Raw genomic sequence first — 20,203 nt, 5'->3', positions numbered from 1 at the left:
ATGACAAAGCACAGGAACACCTCCGTCACGGCGTCCTCTAGATGTTCTAATTCTGGAGGGCAGAGCGTTTATTTGTGTCCTGTGATACTGGATATAATCCCTACCAGGGACTCTCGCACTACCTGCGTCCACCCAATAGCTGCTCGCGGTGACATTAGCAGCCTCACGCAACTCGCTTCCATCGCTGGACTGATGGAGCCGGAACGCCCAATAACATCGCCGATCTTCTAGACTCGTGAGTGACTGCCCATTATATGTGAGCAGCCCCTCAGCCTATCGGACTTGCTTAACATTATAAAGATGTTGAGTGGCGTCCCGCAGCGCAGGCGATGTAGAATGGGCCATTGTCAGTATTCTGGCATGCATTAGTCCCGGCACAGATGTTACAAAGGCCGGGACTCCTAATCCGCTATCCTTGCATTTGGCATGGAAGTACCCTAACGGGGTATCCTTGAGTAGGCGCAGCCACCTACGGACTGCGATCCTCACCTGCCTATCCAACGCCCTCAAGACCTTTGCAGTGGTCTGTGAGAGCACCAGACTATGATACAGGCGAGGATACCTAATTTTGCTTTTTGATACCTAATGGCGAGATGTTAATGTCTAGGTATCTAAAGTATTCTGTGGACTCGAGCTGTTTAATGGGTCCACCTTGTAGCCTAAATAGCGGAGTGCTCATGACTTTATAAGTCTTAGCTTTCCCCACTATTTGGATGGAGATGGCCTGACTCTTCGATGGGTTGAATTGCAGGCCATACTTGAGGGCCTCTTCCTCGGCAGTCTTCAGTAATGTCTCCATCCCAGCCTTAAAGGATGCCAATAACACTATGTCATCCGCGTATGCTATAGCGTTGGTCCGATGTTGGTGGACTTTGAACCCGATGTTAGTGGATAGTGACCTCATGACTCTGTCCACAACCATGGCAAACAGGATGCTTGACATGGGGTCTCCTTGTCTCACAACCCGCCTTACCACGATTGGTTGTAAACATTGTCCGGCCACTTGGAGCACCGTTCCACATTTCCGGTACATATTATCAATGTACCGGACGAGGCTAGATGGTATGTCTAGTCCCCTCATTGCCAATGTAATGGCATGATGGCTGACACTGTCAAATGCCTTCGCGATATCGAGTGACACGGCATGCATTTAACGAAGTGATGTCTTCGCTACGTACAATGCCGTGTCGAGAACCATAGTGTTCTCGGCGAAGCCATCATGTAAACCTCTTTGTCGCTCGTCGATGATCTTGGCTTTCACCAATCTCATCGTTATGATCTTATGTAGCTGACGAACGACAACAGAGGCCAAACTTATGGGACGGAACTCTGATGGTAGTGAGCTCCCGTCTTTCTTGGGAACAAACACCGTCCTGCTGAGTAGGAGTTGAGATGGAAATTCTCCAATAGCTAGGACGATGTTGTAGAACAGTGCCCGCAAACGCATTGACACACTCCTCCATTGTCGGCTGGAAATGCCGTCTAAACTGGCAGCCGAGGCGAGCGGTGTTTCACTGTCCCTCATGTCATTGGGACAAATTGCATCTGCAAGCCATTGCAAAGCCGGGTCCTCAGGAGCGACCATTCCCTCTTCTAGTTGTTGGGATGGAGCAGTGAGAATTGATTTCCAAAACTCAATCAACTGCTCCATAGAGGGCTGGATGGCGCGCAACTCGCCATCCAGGACTAACTTAGCCGCTCGCGACATGTCCTTGGTCCACAAGCTCTGCATGGCAGCATATTCCCGCCGCCTCTTACGCCAGTTCGAGATATGTGCAGCCGACGTGTTCCTAGGTATTCTAGGGCCACGATGTTCTATCTTGGGTGGAGGAAAGACTTTCACCATCCATCGATAGCAGTCATCAGATGTAATTTGACTACCATCTAAGAGGGCCTCTGCAATCTCGATCAGGTCGGAAGCCTGATGAGATGTAATCTCCCGGGCCGACCCGATCGAATGCTTGATTGCGTTGATGTAGATGTTAATATCATTGGCATCCTCCTGTGGCGTGGGAAGCGTTATATGGTCGTCGCTATCCCCAGCCACTTGATAGGTGGTTGGGCTGTTGTTCGGCCCATCTACATCTGAGGAGGAACCTGGGGAGGGGCCTTGTAGAGATGTTAATTTTTGCATCACGAGGGCTTTATACGTCTCCTTCTTCCGGATACCCTTCAATCGCTCAAGATCACACCCGAGCGACTTCAAAAGGGGCATAGATAATAGATACTGCCGTACAAACCAGACATTGCCCTCGTGAATGGCCTTAGCCTCCTCCATGGCGGCCAGTTCAACCTCCTCGTCCTTCCATCTCACCTTTCTATCAGCCAACTGCACTTTCTCGTTAGCATTCTCAGGATGGGCTCTCCTAAAATGGACTCCAAGGCCGATCTTAGTGGTAAACTCTCTCGCACAAATTAGACACTTGTGACAGCTGTTGTTGTTGCTGTCACCTGCGGGCAAGACCGGACGGTCAGGGTCAGTTGCCGAAGTAGGGCCGGCAATCCGAGACCCCGGTGGGGCTACCGGCAGTGAGTCACGTGACTCACGAGGATTGTTGGTATGACTCGTGCCTGCTTCTTATGGGGTATAGGGAAGGCAACCCCATACCCCAGACTATACCACCTTCCTAAAGGGATACCGGCACTAACTAGTGGGAAGGCTGGTCATGTGAGAGGGCTGCTCTCTCACGGTATCCCTCCGCCTTGGAGACTTTAGCTGCACTTGGGCCACGCCAAGTGCATTACTAGCGGTACCACTAAGAGGTAGCTCCAAGACTTGACTGGGTTGGAGGGGACACCTCACCGCCCAGCCCATTGAGTAACTACACACTCCCGCTCAAACACATGACTTCCTATGACAATCATTGCTAAGTCATCTTCCATCACGCGCATGACTTTCAACCATATGCAAGGCTGGAGGAGGTCAAACACGGAACATCGCTCTGACCACGAATTTGCACAACGCAAAATGGCAGACCTCGCGGTCTGCCAATGGTGCGCCACGCGCATCATGATCATCGCTACATGCTCCGCACTCAACCATCCTCCCTTAAGAGAGTCATAGTTACTCCCGCCAAGGTGGTGAAAACTACCCCCGAAAGTCACCCTCAAAATCACATTTTTTTCAATATCTTCGGTTCTATTCAACATTTATCAATAAAACAAAATGGAAAAGAATTGCCATGAAAAACGCAACAACAGCATATAGGTTTCAATAATAAGGGTTGCAACCCTTCGATTTAATAGGGGTAAAACTGTATTTTTCTAGTATTTTTTTATCGTGTAAAATTTTACAGAACTGTTACAAAAATATAAAAAAATGTTTTTCAAATATAAAATGACAAAAAAAAGTTCACGTGTTTCGGTATTTCCACATAAACTTTTTTTATGGGAGTGAACTACCCCTAAACCCTATTATAAAGAAATATGGATAAATAATACAATAAACGAATTTCTGATTTTGATAAAATTGTGGTATGTTATAGAGCACTGAAAAGTAGGGAGTACGTATCTTTAATCAGCTAATATTTAATTAATTTTCAATAACTTTTATGAACTTTCACAATTAGTTTTATTCATTCTTTAAATGATGAACAATAATGATAGCCTTCAAAAAAGTGTTTGAAGCATAAAGATTTTTCACACCAAGCACAGCGAACTATTGCAATATTACTGCAGCCTTCAATCTCGCAATGCGTTTTGCAAGAATCGCCAAAGCTGAAGTCGACAAGGTTCTCACATTTTCCAAGGTTTACATCAAGGTAACCACTTTTGTACCAAGAATATTTAATAAGATTTTTATATCTTGGGGATGAAAATTGGTTGTGGACTAGAGATTGCAGTTTAATAATGTTATTACGTTTATACAATTGCATATTATAATCCATTAAAATTACTTTGTCTGAAAAATGTCTAACATAATTTTTCCAAATGCGAAAGTCAAATACGTCTAAAGGTTGAATTTTTCCTGTAGTTCCTGTAGGAATTTCTTTTATATTTACTTCTTTATTAACAGGTGTAACTTCTTCTACTATTTTAGGACAATGCCCCTTCCAAGAATCTAATAATAATATATTTTTAGGATCAACTTTCGGAAAATATATTTTTTGTAACCAAATTTTAAAATGATCTGAAAAAAATTATATTTTTTAATGTTGTTGTATAGTTTGCAGGTATTCTCGTAAAAATTTTACTTTCGGTAAATAAATATTGATAAATAGCTGAAGTCAGTTTTCCAGATTTTGATGCTTCAACATGTACATTTTGAACATTTTAACATTATATTTTAACATTTTAATTAATTTTAACATTTTAATTAATTTAATAAATTAATTTTAATTAATTTTAACATTTTACATTTCAACATGTTACATGTACATCGAAATAAATTAGATTCAACAACTAGTCCAAACTCGACACTTTTTTCTTTTAAAACTAGGAAAAGTGGTGAAAGTAATTCTCCATCACCTGATATTAGAGGCTGTATTGTATAACTATGTGTTGTAAACGAAACTGATTGTACAACACACTGCACCTGTTTTCCTCCTTCAACAGCTAATGTTCTACCAGAATGTATCTCTAACTGGAATCCACTTTGATCAGAGTTGAATACATTTTCCATTCCTACCTCTTCTGCACATCGTTTAATATCAGTTACAAATTCATTTGCATGTTTTTCTAACTCAGCGGCACTTTATAAAGTTTTTCTGGTTACGAATTTATTAATTTTTTTTGATACTATTCTGTGTGTTTTGTTGAAACGATTAAGCCAGTGAATCAAAGCTTTAAATCTAATATCTTCATAGCCTATCTTCTTTTGAGCTTGTAATGCCCATTTACGTAAGTCTATATCGTGAACGACCAATCCCGCTTTAATTGCAGCTTTAAAATTTTCCAATGTAAATTGTCATATTCTAGAAATTTTCTCTCTATATGTCACTCCTTTATTCAAAGCATGAGCCGAACGTCGCAACTGCCTTATAGAACTTACTTTCTTAAACTTTTGTTTCACTGATTCAAGATTCAAATTTTTTTTTTGTTTACTGCTTCTCCAGTATTCCACTGCTTTTAATTTATAATCATATGATATATCTTCTTCATCTTTAGTACTGTTACGGATGTATTTTGAAATATGCTCTCAAAGAATTTTCGGACAAAGACATTGCGCTTAGATCATTTCATTACACCGCGGACTGTTTTGCTAATCGATGCGCGCGTTCGATATCGAACTCAAAATCAAGATCGAGTGACCATGCGTCGCGGCATCGACACTCTCATTTCTAAAAGAATCTCTTATCTGCCGATAGTTGTCGGTTGGTCCCTTTGTTGTTAAATTCAATTACAGCATCTTCGAAACTCGAAACTTAAACAACACTACGACTATTGTTTACTTTAAAATAAGCGTGTGAGAGAAGCGTGCGCCGCATCAAGCTGAGTTACGATTTAGAATCAAATTTTTACTATTTAACTTGCTACGATCACTGCCTCCAAACTCGCCAAAATGCATACATCGCTAAAAAAGATGGCAAATGCATTGTGGCAATCAGACTGGTGAAAGGTTACCTTTCAAAACTGTTTGCCGACGACGGACATTGAGCGTCCGTCACCCCGTTGTTTGAGCCGAAAGTCGGTAATATCAAACAACGTAACACGAGCCACCAAAACACGGCACAATTTTTAGCGCGCGGTCGGAATCATCACAGACTTCGACTCGAGCCAATCAACCAGAGTAAGGAGCAGTTGATACGTGAATAAAGAAACCCCATTGACAGGAGGTCAAGAAGTTCACGCCTTCGACCTTCGTGCGAGGAAAGGGAATTGAGATAAGAAAAAATTTTTTTTGCATCGGACTCAGCTGGCACGGCGATGCGTTTCAATCTTGCTAGATCCGGCTCTTAAAAAAGGTAAGTCACTTATCGTTTAGCACGCGTGCGTTAATCGTACTCTATTAATTGTACTTTCGTCAACTAGACCTTTGTAATATTTGGAGATACGATTTCCGTGCTGACTTATTTAATCCTTTCTTATTTTTAACTAACTCAGTTTGCGATTGAGATTTCGAACCTTTATAAATATAATTTGTATCGTTAGTTTAATTGCAAACTTACTTTGGTTCCGAGCGTTTCGGTTTATTTGTTATATTTAAGCTATTTTATTGTGAGTTGAATAAATCCGGCGTTCTTATATCAAATGTTTTTAAACTTCTACTCTCAGTCCTTCTCACCCTAACAAGTACATTCATTTGTCGGTGAAAAAGGACGATCTGGAAAGTGATGCAAGATTTCATCTTCAACAATTTCAGCTTCCATATCATTAAATGGTTCTTGGAAATCTAACGTTTCATTTGTTATTATTTCCACTTCATTAAAATTATTCGTTATATCTAATAAAATCGTTTCAATTTTATTTGCGACCTCAATTTCTTTAAAGTTAACTTGACTTTCGGGAATATTTAAAGATTGAAAAGCCGTAAGAACAACATTGATCAGGTTTATTGGATTTATTTTCATATTGAATCCTATAAAATTAATTAATTACTTCTAATAAAATTAAAATTAAAGTCTATTTTGAATAAGTAACTATAAGTATTCAAATATAATATATATAATCAAATAAGAATTACATCTAAAAAAAAAATTTATAATTAAATTATTAAATTTATATGTATATTTATTAGACTTACCTTTATAGTAATAATAAAAATGAAATCACCAGTTTAAATTTATTATTATTATTTTTATCATCATCATCATCATCATCATCATCATCATCATCATAATTATTTTTTTTTTTGCAAGGAGTTGCGGAATCCTTTTTGTGGATTCCCCTTAGTCTTGCTGACTTGGGGTTATGTGGGATTCCCCGAAAAAAAAACAGGCCTATCCACTAAACCGCCATCTCCTTGGTGTCCTTCCCCTAGCCAGGGACTATGTTGATATTACTTCTGACTGGAGGTTCTGTCTTGTTCGTCCATTCGTGTCGTTCCTCCGTATCTCGTTACGTCGCGTCACTTCGTCTGTTCAGTCATCTGTCAGGCAGTCGTCCGCGTTCTTACGTCTCAGTATAATTTCCGTATAGGTAGCGACTAAGCCCCACCATTCGGGTTCACGTAGCATCACGGCCACAATATTATCGGGGGTGATGCTACCGACCGTTCCTTCCAGTTCTTGTCTGAGTCTTGTCCAGCTGTTACACGCGAAAAACGTGTGTTCCGCGTCCTCTCGTTTGTGTCCACAGTACTTACAGTCGGGTGCTCGTATTCTGTTCATATTGTAAAGGTACCGTCAGAAGTACCCGTGGTTCGTCAAGAGCTGGGTAACGTAGAAATTTACATCACCAAATTTCCATTCGAGTCACAGCCTCAAGTCGTATCAGTCGTCTCGTCCAGTTACCACCTCGTTCCTCTGTCCATCGGTCTTGCCATATGTCAATTGTCCTGTCACGCTCGGCGATTGCCGCGTTCTTTCGTCCTATATCCGCCCTGCTCCCGTAGATCCTTTTGCGTTCAAAGGTCAGAAGATCAATGGGAATTACGCCAGCCACCACCAAAACAGCTTGCGCAGAGACTGTTCGGTAGGAGCAAGCGATTTGCAGTGTGCCTTGTCTCTGTACCATCATCATCGTCTTACAGTGTTTCTTTGTCTTCAGGGAGTCTGCCCATATTTCCGCCCCGTTTAGAAGGATCGAGTGAGCTGTTGCCATTAGCAGTCATCGTTTTCCCGATCTTGGTCCCATCGTATTTGCCATCAGGCGACTCAAGGATGCTATCCTTTCTGCCGCTTTCTGGCCTGTTTTCTGTATATGAGGCCAGAAGATCATCTTCGTATCGAGGGTTACCCCAAGGTACTTGACTTCCCTCTTTGTCTCCATCTCGTATGTCCCCACCCTCATGTGCAGTATCGTCTGTATGCGTCTTCTCGTGAGAAACATCAGTTCCGTTTTTTCTGTTGCGAGTTGTAGTCCGTGGTCTGTCATCCATCGTCCGACTCGTCTCATGGTCTGGTTCAACGCCAGCTACGCCAGCTCGGAGGACCTCTGCCACGTTATCAGCGTAGGCAATGAGGGTTACTCCGAGCGGCATCCCAAGCCGAAGCAAGCTATTGTATAAGCCATTCCATAAGTCAGGTCCCAGTATTGACCCCTGTGCCACCCCAGCGGTGACCTGTCTCGTTACTTGTCTTTCGATCGTCTCGTACCCGTCTGTTTTTTAGATAATCCTGCACAACCCGAAGCAGGTATGGTGGGATCCCGAAGTTGCTTTTCAGCGCCTCCAAGATATCCTTCCATCTGTCCGAGTTGAAAGCATTCCTAATGTCGAGCGTCGCCAGCAACACTATAGGTCGCGCTGCGTGGCAGTGTCTGTCTAGTTCCAAAAAAGAGTCGACAACCTTTTGGATCGCTCCAATCGTCAATCGACTCCTCCTGAAACCGAACTGCAAATTTGATAAACCTCCTCCGGTTTGTATTATTATTATTACTAAATTACTACTACTACTATTACTACGACTACTACTACTACTAGTACATTATTTAACTTTATACAGGGTGTCCAAAAAGTAACGATACACCTGAGAAATTTTCTAAGCCGGTTATTTTTTTAACCGGGTGAAGGTTGTTCTTGAAGTAACTTTTTACGAGGAATCCGACGGTAACCTTGGATTTGACCTTGAACCTCATTTTCAAGGTTATTTTGAGGTCAACCTCATTTTTTTAAATGGAAACCCCTATTTTTTATGGCGGAATCGGAAAGAGCGGAAAATTTTACGTCCAGATATGTATTGAGGTATGAGGTTGAGGTAACTCCTAGAGGTCAACTGGAGGTCAAAGTATAAATTCTTAAAAATCTCGCGAATTCAGTGGTTAAAAAAAACAAACAAAAGGATAACCCCAGGTAACTTTCAACGGTGCTCTTTAATTTGTCCTTGAACCTCATTTTCAAGGTTATTTTGAGGTCAACCTCATTTTTTTTAATGGGTACCCCTATTTTTTATGGCGGAATCGAAAAAAGTAAAGACTCTCACGTATGGATGAGTTGAGGTTTGAGGTTAATGTGACCTCTAGGGGTCAGATGAAGGTCGAACTGTGGCTTTGTAATAGTACCGGGATTTTAGTGGTATAAGGAAGCAAATAAAGGTCATGGAAACCCCCATTTTCGACAGCGGCAATCGAAAGAGCGGAAAATTTCACATCCAAATATCTACTTAGATCATAAGTCAAGGGCGAACTTAAAGTTTAAGGTCAGTCGAAGGTCATCCAAACTTAAAGACACCCTAAAATTTTTTAAAGTTTTTTTCATAATGGAGAAGGGTGTTTATTTAGTAATTGCCCATCGGAGATCCGTGACCTTGAATTTAACCTTCAACCTCATTATCAAGGTTTTTTCAAGATCAATTTTTTTTACTTTTAGCGTTACCCAGGAACAACGACGTGGACGTAGTAAAATCTGTCCCTTTGGTGTGCTTTATTTTCGTGAGTTCCCCTCGCCTCTCACGATCGGGGTGCTTGATTTTCGTGAGTTCCCCTCGCCTATCAACAATTATTTTTTACGCTTATTTTCTTAATAACTTGATTAGCCGGTTAAACTTTTTAAGTTTACTATCCCATACCTATTCATTGAAAATCCACTAACAATTTCACTTGGTTCTATCCTTAGGAAATGTACTATGCCTAACTTTATCGTTTTGAGCTTATTCTTCGACACAATTGCATTTTCAAAAATTAATATTTAAAAAAGCAACATATTTGAAAAGATTTTACCATTCGAAAATCTCCATAAAGCATTAGTGCATTAGTCGGACTGTAGTAGAACTTTTTTGTAAAAGTACTCAAATTATAATTTTCATTTTTTGAAAACATTTATTTGAGTTTCAAACTTTTTGTTTTTAATTCTGATTGATTTTTGAGTAAATTTCGATTCGCTGACTTAAAATGGAACGTCTCACTGAACGAGAAAGAATATCACTTCTTATGATGAGAGGCTGGGGTGGAGTAGAAAGATCTTACAGGGCAGTGAGAAATCTTTTTAATGAGACATTTCGGGTTAATAGAACTCCAATTGCTGTGTCTACTGTTCAGAATACTATTTCAAGGTTTGTAAATTTTGGCCATGTCAGAAATCTACCTAAGTCAGGCAGACCACGCTCAGCAACAACTGAAGAGAATTTATTAAATGTTCTATTATCATTCACTGAAAATCCACATAATTCCATACGCAGAGTTGCTCAAGAGCATGACATAAGTACATCGTCCGTACATATCATTTTAAAAACAGCAAAATTCCATCCGTTTAAAGTACACCTGGTTCACAAGTTGAATGAAGACGATTTCGATCGTCGTGTTGAGTTTTGTGAAGATATGATCGCACGCATAATTGAAAATCCAAATCTTCCATCAAACATAGTTTTCTCTGATGAAGCAACTTTTCAACTTGACGGAACATTAAATCGACATAATTGCAGGTACTGGGCTGCGGAAAATCCACACTGGATGCGAGAAGATAAATCGCAATATCCGCAGAAGTTGAATGTTTGGGCTGGAATAGTGAATAATCGAATCATAGGGCCATTCTTTATTGATGGTAACTTAAACGCTCAAAATTATGAAGAGATGCTTCGTAATCAAATAGTTCCAGCAATTAGAGAAATAGTCGGAGACAACTTCGAAAATACATGGTATCAGCAGGATGGTGCTGCAGCTCACTATGGACGAGACGTTCGAATTTACTTAGATGAGGTGTTTGATAATCGGTGGATAGGAAGGAGAGGCACAATTGAATGGCCAGCTAGGTCCCCCGATTTGACGCCTTTAGATTATTTCTATTGGGGTTATCTAAAGGATCGGGTATACAAAACTAAACCCCAAAACTTGGACGAATTACGTCAAAGGATCATAGACGAATCAGCTCTCATTCCCACTGAAATGATCCAAAATGCTGTTGATGCTTTTTACCACCGATTAGCTTACTGTCAAGAAGTGAACGGTGAACAATTCGCGCACTTAAAATAAGATATCCTGATGTAAGATAAATCATACGTGAGAGGCCAGGGTAACTCACGAAAATCAAGCACCCCGATCGTGAGAGGCGAGGGGAACTCACGAAAATCAAGCACCCCGATCGTGAGGGGCGAGGGGAACTCACGAAAATAAAGCACCCCAAAGGGACAGATTTTACTACGTCCACGTCGTTGTTCCTGGGTAACGCTAAAAGTAAAAAAAATTGATCTTGAAAAAACCTTGATAATGAGGTTGAAGGTTAAATTCAAGGTCACGGATCTCCGATGGGCAATTACTAAATAAATACCCTTCTCCATTATGAAAAAAACTTTAAAAAATTTTAGGGCGTCTTTAAGTTTGAATGACCTTCGACTGACCTTAAACTTTAAGTTCGCCCTTGACTTATGATCTAAGTAGATATTTGGATGTGAAATTTTCCGCTCTTTCGACTGCCGCTGTCGAAAATGGGGGTTTCCATGACCTTTATTTGCTTCCTTGTACCACTAAAATCCCGGTACTATTACAAAGCCACAGTTTGACCTTCATCTGACCCCTAGAGGTCACATTAACCTCAAACCTCAACTCATCCATACGTGAGAGTCTTCACTTTTTTCGATTCCGCCATAAAATATAGGGGTACCCATTAAAAAAAATGATGTTGACATCAAAATAACCTTGAAAATGAGGTTCAAGGACAAATTAAAGAGCACCGTTGAAAGTTACCTGGGGTTATCCTTTTGTTTGTTTTGTTTAACCACTGAATTCGCGAGATTTTTAAGAATTCATACTTTGACCTCCAGTTGACCTCTACGGGTTACCTCAACCTCATACCTCAATACATATCTGGACGTCAAATTTTCCGCTCTTTCCGATTACGCCATAAAAAATAGGGGTTTCCATTTAAAAAAATGAGGTTGACCTCCAAATAACCTTGAAAATAAGGTTCAAGGTCAAATCCAAGGTTACCATCGGATTCCTCGTAAAAAGTTACTTCAAGAACAACCTTCACCCGGTTAAAAAAATAACCGGCTTAGAAAATTTCTCAGGTGTATCGTTACTTTTTGGACACCCAGTATATGTATTATTACAAGACAAAAACAGGGGTAAACATTTTATGGAATAAATTAAGTTTACTCTAAACCTCTTACTGTAGAGTTTTATTTATATTATTCTTGAAAAACTTTTTTTATCAGTCTATAATTTTCCAATATAAAATAACTTAATAGGATAGGTTTAAGATTTCGGAGTTATGGGTTTGTGAGTTTGTGAATTTAGGCTTTGAGATTTGGATTTCATTGATTAAGTGTTTATGAGTACTGCCTTTGGAATTTGTGAGTTTGAGGTTTGAAGTTTATGGGATTAAAGTTTGAGCGTATGTGGTTTTATAAATTTAAGGTTAGGGGTTTGTGATTCATGAGTGTGGAGATTGTGGTAAGTAGGTTTATGGGTTTTGAGCTTGGGATTTGTTGACTTGGAGTTTATAATCTCGAAAAATTCGAGGTTTGTAGGTATGGAATTTATGGACTTGGATTGGTAGGCTTGAGATTTGTAGACTTGCTATTTGTAATTTCGGAATTTTGGGTTTTAGAACTTGTCGGTTTGAAGTTGGTGGGCTTGGGATTTATGAACTTGGCCTTTGTGGGTAAAAATATATTGTAAAAATATAGTTTTACCCCCCATAAAAAATAAGGTGTGCAACCCTCCATATTCGAAACCAATATAGTTTTGTTGTTTGCTTTGTGAAAAATTTTTTCTATTTTATTTTATTAACAAATTTCAAATAAAACCGAAGATACTAAAAAAATGTGATATTGAAGGTAACTTACGGGGGTGGTTTTTTGTCCACTAGAAGTAAAAATTAACCGAAAAAATACGTATCAGCTATATTTCAATGCACCATATCATACCACAATTTTATAAAAACCGAGAATTCATTTATTGTGTTATTTATCTTATAACGGGGTTTTGGCTAACCCGCCGTTATAATCGAGAGGATAGACTAGTTGACAGCTCGACTTAACCAGTTACTGATGCCACGAGGTTAATACGCTGGTGCGTGGGTGGCCAAGCCCTTCGACCAGCCACGATGTCAAGCAGCCTCGTGGCCCGCGTAGAGCGTCGCAGATAGCAGTGGCTGAAAAGCGCGAAAAGTAGTGACGAGCGCAGAGAATTCGCCAAGGATAGGGAGTGGGAGCCGGGCGCAAAATCAGAGAAACGCAGAGAATAAGGAGGATAAAAATAATTTATATAAAGCACCAAAGGGAAAGCGTACAGAGTAGCAGATCGGCGAGGAGAGAGAGAGAAGCGGCAAGCCAGCAAGAGAGAGCTAAACGAGTCGGTACTTACAATGTGACAACAATGGTCAGGCCCTTTGTACAATAAGCGCTCGCTCGCTGAACGGCGTTCCCGGACGCCGGTTGCAGTGGTGAAAAAGCGTAGGACTGCCTAGCACTAGGTTCTGCACACGCACACCACCCTGTCAACTCGCCGCACCACTGCACGCACTCGCAACAATTTAAGGCAATGCCAGGTCGAAAGTCCGAATACTTCAGTAAGGAAAAGGAAGTCGAGGAACGCTAGACCACGGCAACTGCCCGAGCAAAAAAAAGAAAGGGAAAGGCCTGTTCTTCAATGCGCGTTCAAACACGTGTCGCCCGTGTTACGTCCGCCAGTCAATTACCGCGGGAGGCGTCCCCACTCCTTCATATCGCACTTTTCGGCAGCACGACCGCACGCATATGCGCGTACCCGCGGACGCGACTCTCTCTGCTTATAGGCTCGCTGGTAAACCTAACGCGCTCTCTCTCTTACCTTATACTTCGGCGTTGCCGGCTGCTGCGGGCTGCGGTATAATGTAAATCCAAATATGGTATAAGTATATAAACTATGTATATGCATGCGTGGGAGGAGAGAGACATAACGAGGGAATTAAATTCGTTATATGCCCCTTCCCTAGACGTTGGTAACGGGAGCGGTACCAACTCGAAAAATAGTCTCTCTCTTGAGGAAGGAAAAGAAAGGGGAAACTTCGGTTATGAAGCAAAATAGCATTTTATTCTGTAAGGTCTATGCGGAAAGAAATAGGGAAGAAAAAAAAATAATTTTGTGCTTAAATATGTTGCTTTTTCTCTCTCTCTTTACAAGGACTTCGGACTAAGATACAGTTGATACGCGCAACGGCGCGGGGAAAAACAGAAGAGCGCTAAATACAAAAGAAAACTAAGTAGGCACGGCCTTGAACAAAAACGGGCGCAGAAGGCGCAATCCTCTTCTTCCTTTGATTAAGGCAGGGCCGTGTCGGAGTCTAGGCGCCGGAGAAACAATCTTCTCTCTTCTTTCTTGATGTCAGAGAGAAGGCGGTGGTGAAATGGCCTTAGCGGGGAGCGCCTCGAGGCCCTAGCTCGGCGGAGTAATCATACTTCGGCTCTAGGCCCTGCTCGAATTTCCAATGTTGAAAGAAATTCGGGCAGTTGTCTGACCTCGACACCGATGTCAGATTGCACCCGGTGCAGAAGCGTACTCCGTATTTGGTGGGGGTAGGGCCTTCGAACTTGCCGCAAGGCTGTTCCTTAAAACGGTTCAGCATGGCGAAGTACTGCGGGACCAGGTTTCCATTGGCCGCGCAGAACGTCCGGCGGTCTTCTTGGGCCGCCCTGGCTTCAAGGCGCTGCTCCTTGGTCCATGGGCCATTGCTCTGAGCAGCTGATCCTATTGTGTTCGGGGCAGTGCCAGAGGGACGGGCGGTCCTTTGTGAGGCCGAGCCGAAAGAGGATCGTCGGTCGTTAGAGGCAGTGCCAGAAGAACCGGGGGCACCTAGTAAGGTCGAGGCCGGAAGGTTGAGGGCCTCGATCCTCTCTTGAAGGACCAAAAGCTCTTGGCGCTTTTGCTCCTGCTCTGCCGCGAGGCGGGCGCTCTCATCTTGGGCCCTTCTTGCCTCTGCCCAACGTGTGGCTGCTTCTGCCAGGAAGGCCTTCTTTTCGAGTTCCCTTTCGACCTTCCTGACGAAATCCGAGGAGGCGCAGGCTCTGACGCGTGCGTCAGGATGTTCTATGAAGTTCAGAACGTCCTGAAACGCCAGGCACTCGGCCTGCTCGGCAGCCAGCCTTGCTCGGCGGGCGCCGCGTGCGGCAGCCTTCACGGTGGCCCAGCGGTCCGACCAGCTGATGCCTTCTACGTCCTGGACTCCCTGGGCCAGTGCCTCTGGAGTCGAGGAGGAGGCAGAGCCGCCCATCAGCATACGCCCTCCGACCGGGACTGCTACGGGAGCGTTGTTATCCGCAAGTTGGCCTTGCCTGTGTGTCCAGCACTGCAGGAGGTCGCTGATGTCAGGAGCTCCGGGTGCGGGAGCGTCTTGGGGATCGCCCAACGACAAGAGTTGCTGGACAACCCAGTTCTGGAGCCTCAGCATCGCTTCCATCGGTCCCTCCAGGGTGAGGGTGATTTTCTCCTGATCCCTCTTAGCAGGCCACATTCTCTGTAAAGCGTTGGAATGATGGAGTGATATGGGGCATAGAAGAAAAAAAAAAAATGAAGCGGCAAGCTCAAGCGGGCAGAAGCAGCAGGAAGCATAGGCTGTGAGAAGGGTTAAAGGCGGAAGCAAGAGTGGCCGGGAGCGGCTTAAAAAAAAAAGTAAGGCTTAAGCGTCGCGCTTGTCTCTCGCACGTAAGCGTCGGGGCGAAGCCGCGACAGGTGGCGGTACTGCCTTTTTCGAGCCAAGTGGCCGTCCTCGCTTGCGCAGAACAGCCACTATCGGATCTGGCAAGGCCTGGCTCTTATTAAGCTGAATCGAGGTGTTAGCCGTTGGAGAAGGCAAAGGGGCTAACACTGATTCATGAGTGTTAGACTGGTCAGCGGCCTGGTCACCCAAGAACTTTTCGGTTTCTCTTTCAGAGTCGTCTCCGCCGTCACGTGTCTCGTCTATAGGAAACTGCTCGTCATCGAAGCAAGGTTTTAAGTCGCATACGGCCACTTTTCCGATATCAACCCCATTTTCCGTTTGGAGTTGATACGAGTTCATGCCGAGGCCAGTCGTTACAACAAAGGGCCCTGCGTATTTAGGGCAAAGCTTAGCAGCTATGGCCTTGGCCGCGGAGGAGAGCACGCGATTTCTCGCCCATACTTTATCGCCCACACCATAATCGATGTTGCGATGTTTCTGGTTGTAGTACTTCTCCTGCCTGGCTGGAGCAGTCTTGGAGTTTTCGAGCGCGTTTGCTCGAAAATCGTCGAGTTTGCTCATGCGGGAGTGCCAGTCGGCTCGAGCGACAGCCTCGAGCTGTTCGACAGCCGCGCGCTCCTCCGTGCGTCGAGCATTACTTGGCGGCTCTGGGTGTCGCCCGTAGTTAAGAAAAGCCGGGCTAGAGCGTGTAGCTTCGTGGATGGCCGTGTTGTAAGCAAACGCGTGCTCGTCAGTCAACTCATCCCATCGAGTGTGATTCTCGATGAATGCAGCAATCATGGTTTTGACCGTGCGATTGACCTGCTCTGTCGGGTTTGACTTTGGTGAGTATGGGGCGCAGGTCCCATGGACGACTCCATGAGCCTCCAAAAACGAATCAAACATCGAGTTTTTAAAAGGCGTGCCATTGTCAGACAGGAATCGTTCCGGAATCCCGAAACGTAAGAAAATACGATAGTTAATTTCCTTTTTAATTGTCTTGGCATTGGCCTTACGCACTGGGATGCATTCTATCCACCTTGGATGTGAAAACATCCATGAAAATCAATAGATGTTCATGGTCTTGAGGCGAACGAGGGAAAGGGCCCATCAGATCGCCGCAGACAACCTCCCATGGACGGGTAACAATATGTTTGCCCATAAGTCCTGCGGGTGGCTTTTGCTCAACTTTTATTTGCTGGCAAACTCGGCAGTGGCGTACGAAGTGTGCAACGTCTTTGTAAAGGGCCGGCCAATAATAGCGGAGCCCTGCCCTTTGGTGAGTCTTATAGTGACCGAGATGCCCGGCTGTAGGCTCATCATGGCATTCCGCGAGAACTTGCTCGCGCTGTTCCCGCGGAAGCACTAACTTCCAGGCTTCCTCGTCGTGGCCCATCAAGTCGTCGACGATAGGGTCCGGTCGGTAAACGAACAAGCGGCTGCCGACAATTTTCCAATAGGGATGGGCTCGCGGCTCGTTGGATACTTGCTTGAACTTGCGCAAATACCACTTATCCTTAGTGGGCTCGTCGGCACTGAGGGAGGCGAGGGAAGTTTCAACGTCCTCGTCGGTCTCGTACATACGAGACAGAGCATCAGGGACGACATTGTCCTTGCCCTTTCGGTGCACGATGTCAAAGTTGTAGGCCTGCAGGCGCAACGACCATCGGCCTAGCTTACCGTTTGGGCTTCTCAAATTTTGCAGCCAGACGAGGCTATGGTGATCGGTCACGACGGTGAAGTGGTAGCCTTCAATATATGGTCGAAATTTTTCTATCGCCCAAATAACTGCGAGGCATTCACGTTCCGTCACCGACAGCCTTCGTTCAGTAGCTGTGAGGACACGACTAGCAAAGCAAAGGGGACGTTCTTCTCCGCCAATTTTCTGGAGAAGGACACTGCCAAGGCCGGTATCACTGGCGTCACACTCCACGATGAATGGCGCGTCGAAATCAGGCCTGGCCAGAACGGGTGCCGACGCAATTAAGGCTTTTACTTGTTCGAAAGCCGCCCAATGCTCGTCAGTCCACACATAGGTAGAATCTTTTCGGGTAAGTGAAGTAAGAGGCTCGGCTAAGGTCGCAAAATCTCCTAGGAATTTGCGATACCAAGAGGCCATGCCGAGAAAACGACGTAATTGTCGCAAATTCCTCGGCGCAGGGTAGTCTAAAATGGGCTGTACCCTTTCAGGATCAGGGCGATAGCCGTCACGATTAACTAGCACGCCGAGATAGCGAATCTCGGACATGCAAATCTTTGACTTCTTACAATTTATCGTAAGGCCTGCCTCGTTGAGCCTTTTTAAAATTAATGTGAGCCACTTCACATGGTCGGCGAATGTCTCGGTGGCGATGATCAAGTCGTCTAAATATGCAAAAGCGAAGGGTTCCATCTCTGGCGTGATAATTTTATCTGCCAGCATTTGAAAAGTGGCAGGGCCTCCGGCCAAGCCATATGGCATTCGCACGAACTCAAACAGACCCATGCCAGGAACCGTGAAGGCCGTAATCGGTACCGACCTCTCCGTGAGAGGTATTTGCCAAAAGGCTCCAGAGCAGTCTAGAGCGCTGATGTACTTTGCGTGTTGAATTTTACGCAAAATAACATCCATAAAGGGCAAAGGGTAGGCCGAAATTTTCGACACTGCATTGACTTTTCTGTAGTCAACGCAGAATCGATACGAGCCATCGGGCTTTAGAGTCATAACGACTGGACTTAAACACTCGCTCGTGGATCTCCGGATGTCTCCCATCTTTAGCATTTTGTGCACTTGAGCGTGCATCTCGTCCTCTGTCTTCTTAGATACTGGGTAGTACTTTTGTTTTATGGGGCGCGTGCTGGTGAGGTCTATGTCATGCGCGATCCATCCTGTGCAGCCTAACTGTTCACCGGAGGGCTCCGGGAGCAACTCGTGCATGACTTTTTCTATCTCTGCTCTCTGCTCGTCTGTGGGATCTTTGATCCCCAGCGAGGCCAAGGCCGTTGCCTCCTCAGACTTCTCTGACGAGAGAACTGCGGGCACGCCTTCTTCGCAGCCATCAAATATCAGCTTATTTGTTTTTGGACACAGATAAGCCGAAAAGGCGCGTTTGAAGTCGGCACCAAGGGTGCACTCTGTGTCGACTTCTTTTAAAATGAGAGCATCGATAATATGGGTCACCCCTCCGATCGTGAAGGGTAACTTTACGCTACCGACAATGGGCACGTAATGACCATCTACCGCTCTTGCCCCAGGACCCACGTACCGATGTACACGCCTATTTAAGGCTGCAGCCATCGAAATGGCACTCGGGCCGAGGACAGTACGGGAAGCTCCGGTATCCCAGAGACCTCTAAACTTATAGTCGCCAACATTTACTGTCAGCCACCACCTAGGTGACTTATCGATCAGGGCGCTTGAGACAGTATCTCCGTCGCCGGCTGGCTGCACGTCGGAAGGGCTAACCGGGGCTAGCATTGGGTCGCCCACCGTGTTGCACAGCGCCTGCGCTACTCCTGTCACGCCACTGACTTCAAAGGTCCGGGTGATAGGGGGAGCCGTCTGGACCTCGCTTACTGGCTCCCGCTGACGTTTTTTGGTCCTTCATGATTTGTCTGCTTGGGCGAGCATTCTGGACAGGTAAACTTAGTGTACCCTGGCCAACTGCACTCCCAGCAGAAAACTTTGTCGGCATCCGGACCAGATTCCTTATCTTTGTTTTTATCCGATTTGGGAGCGACCTTCAGAGCACGACTGCCCGATGGCCGTCCCCCACCTCTCCAACCGGCTTGACCGTGGCCACGGTAATTGCCTCGAGGAGTGTCACCATTGGAGCCGTTCCGCGATTTCTCTGTCGCTGCCTCTAATTTTTCACCAGAGTTCTTGCCATTTGCCGGGGGAGTCGGAGGCCTGTTGAGGCCAAACTCCTTGGCTTTCTTCTCAAAAAATTTTGACATTAGCTTCTCCAGCTCGGCTTCGTGAGCTGGGGAAGCCTTGTCGTTCAAAGACGACAGGTTCACTGGCCTAGCCTTAGCAGATTTGGTCCGTGGCTTATAAGCCGCTTCGGGTCACATACTTTGGTCTGCCGCAGGCGGTGGCTTCCACTGTCCCTGTTCATCATCTTCGGCCTCTTGGGCACGGGTCAGTAGCAGCTGCACGTCAGTGAGTTTGTCCCTGAAGTATTTTAACTTCTTCTTGAGTGAAGGGAGCATATTGTCGATGATGAGATTGATTTGATCCCGAATGTCCCAAGGCGTATCCATCCTTCTTAGTATGGTGAGCAGCGAGACAGCGTATTCCAGTACTGGTTCATCGGCGCCTTGGGTGCGCAAGTGAGCCTCGACCGTCATAGTCCTTTTATTCCTTTTGGACTTGCTGTAGGCAATGAGAGCCGCTCCCTTGAAATCGGCGAACGTGGACCACGCAGGCCTCATGGCACGATACCAAAAGAGAGCTGACTTCTCGAATAAGGGGGTCATAGAATCGAGTAACTCCTCGTCCGCTACTTTATCTAATCGCTTGTTGTCCTCAATCCTCTCTAGGAACTCCTCTATACTAAGGCCTTCGCCTCCGGA

At 44.7% G+C, this 20,203-nt stretch overlaps 1 protein-coding gene across 1 annotated transcript in view; it reads left to right on the top strand.

Annotated features, from left to right (window-relative positions):
* The window catches only part of LOC131671488 (proton-coupled amino acid transporter-like protein CG1139), a 395,099-nt gene that overhangs the window by 48,407 nt on the left and 326,489 nt on the right, over positions 1-20,203 (top strand). The window lies entirely within an intron of this gene.

The sequence above is a fragment of the Phymastichus coffea genome, unplaced genomic scaffold (assembly GCF_024137745.1).
Source record: "Phymastichus coffea isolate CEN01 unplaced genomic scaffold, Cenicafe_Pcof_1.1 PCOF00009, whole genome shotgun sequence".
NCBI lineage: Eukaryota > Metazoa > Arthropoda > Insecta > Hymenoptera > Eulophidae > Phymastichus > Phymastichus coffea.
The sequence above is the reverse complement of the archived record's forward strand: the minus strand, read 5'-3'. Positions and strand labels throughout refer to the sequence as shown.